Raw genomic sequence first — 1,614 nt, 5'->3', positions numbered from 1 at the left:
CACACACACACACACACACACACACACACACACACACACACACACACCCTCAATAATGATAGCCCTGTAACATTCCAGAATATGGTGAGGCAAAAAATTCACAAAAGCTTAGTGATAAAATTCAATAGCAATTAAATTTAATGTGTTACTTCATTTCCAAGGGAGCAACACTGGAATGCTATCTATGAATGAGAGCTAGCCTTTGCCAGTTAATACTCCTAGGATCACCCAAAGAATTCATTCTTTAGTTCCTGCAACTCCTACAATCTGCCTGGGTAAAAGTCACTTCCCTTCCTTGCTCCCCTTCCTCAGGTGAGTCTGTTCCTCTGCTGTGACCCTGGGCTTTTAATTAAACCTTAATTTCCCAGGTAGGAGACTGTGATCCAACCTCCCAGGGAGAATTCTGAACCCATATTAACATATAACCTGTAAATGGGACTAAAGCATGATCAACCTGTTTATTTGGACCAGCTTTCAAAACTGGTAACCATCATTAGAGCCAAGGGAGGAGTGCAAAAGTCCTTGGTGATACATCTTCACTACAAAAGGAATGCTGGCTTAATCAACAGGGTTAAATACTTTTATATGCCTGGACTGTGGAAGGCACTTACTCCCCTGGTGTACCATTTGCTCTGTAATCTAGACCCTGGTCTCTGTTTTCAGTCTTCTGACACCTTAGGATCCAGTGATATTAGCTTCCTTACTGTTTCTCCCACTTACCAGCTCTGAATATTTTCTTTTTTTTTTTTTTAAACAATTGGGGTTAAGTAACTTGCTCAAGGTTACACAGCCAGGTGTTTCTGGGTGGATGCTAAGTGTCTGAGCCCTCATTCGATCCCCGGTCATCCCGACACTGGGGCTGGTCTCTTACTCACTGTACTACCTGGCCACCCCTCCGAATATTTTCTTTTTCTTTTTTCAAATAACATTTTATTTTCCCCCAATTACAAGTTAAAACAATTTTAAACCTTTTTTTTAAAGTTTTGAATTCCAAATACTATTCCTTCCTCCTTCCCTCCTTTCTCCTCTCCTTGAGAGGTAAGCAATCTGATCTAGCCTCTACATCTAACTTCAAATATTTTTACGTGTCAGCCCTCTCATTAGATTGTGAGATCCCTGAGAGTCTTCTTTGTATTCTCAGTGATTAACACAGTGCCTGTCACATTGTTGTGGTTCTCTTGTATATGACTCTTTGTGATCCCATTTGGGGTTTTCTTGGCAAAGAAACTGGAGTAGTTCGCCATTTCCTTCTCCAGATCATTTTACAGATGAGGAACTGAGGTTAACAGGGTTAAGTGACATGCCCAGGGTCACACAGCTAGTAAGTGCCTGAAGCCAGATTTGAATTCAGGAAGTTCAGTCTTCTTGACTCTAGACCTGGCACTCTAACCATTGAATACCTACCTGCCCTTCCTGGCACATAGTAGGTGCTTAATAAAAGTTTATTGACTGATGACAATGACACCTATGGCTGGTGATCTATAAAGATTCATATGATTTAGGATCAGGCATTTATGAATTACACTCTCCAAACTTCTGTCTTGTGGCCACAGTCTTTGGTGATATTCACACACACACACACACACACACACACACACACACACACACACACAC

At 41.4% G+C, this 1,614-nt stretch overlaps 1 protein-coding gene across 2 annotated transcripts in view; it reads right to left on the bottom strand.

Annotated features, from left to right (window-relative positions):
* Nucleotides 1-1,614, bottom strand: part of ARHGAP20 (Rho GTPase activating protein 20) — a 176,209-nt gene that overhangs the window by 8,786 nt on the left and 165,809 nt on the right. The gene's annotated exons all lie outside the window — the stretch shown is intronic.

This window comes from Petaurus breviceps, unplaced genomic scaffold (genome assembly GCF_028583685.1).
Source record: "Petaurus breviceps papuanus isolate PSGF00001 unplaced genomic scaffold, PetGlider_PUasm1.0 91133, whole genome shotgun sequence".
Lineage (NCBI taxonomy): Eukaryota > Metazoa > Chordata > Mammalia > Diprotodontia > Petauridae > Petaurus > Petaurus breviceps.
The sequence above is the reverse complement of the archived record's forward strand: the minus strand, read 5'-3'. Positions and strand labels throughout refer to the sequence as shown.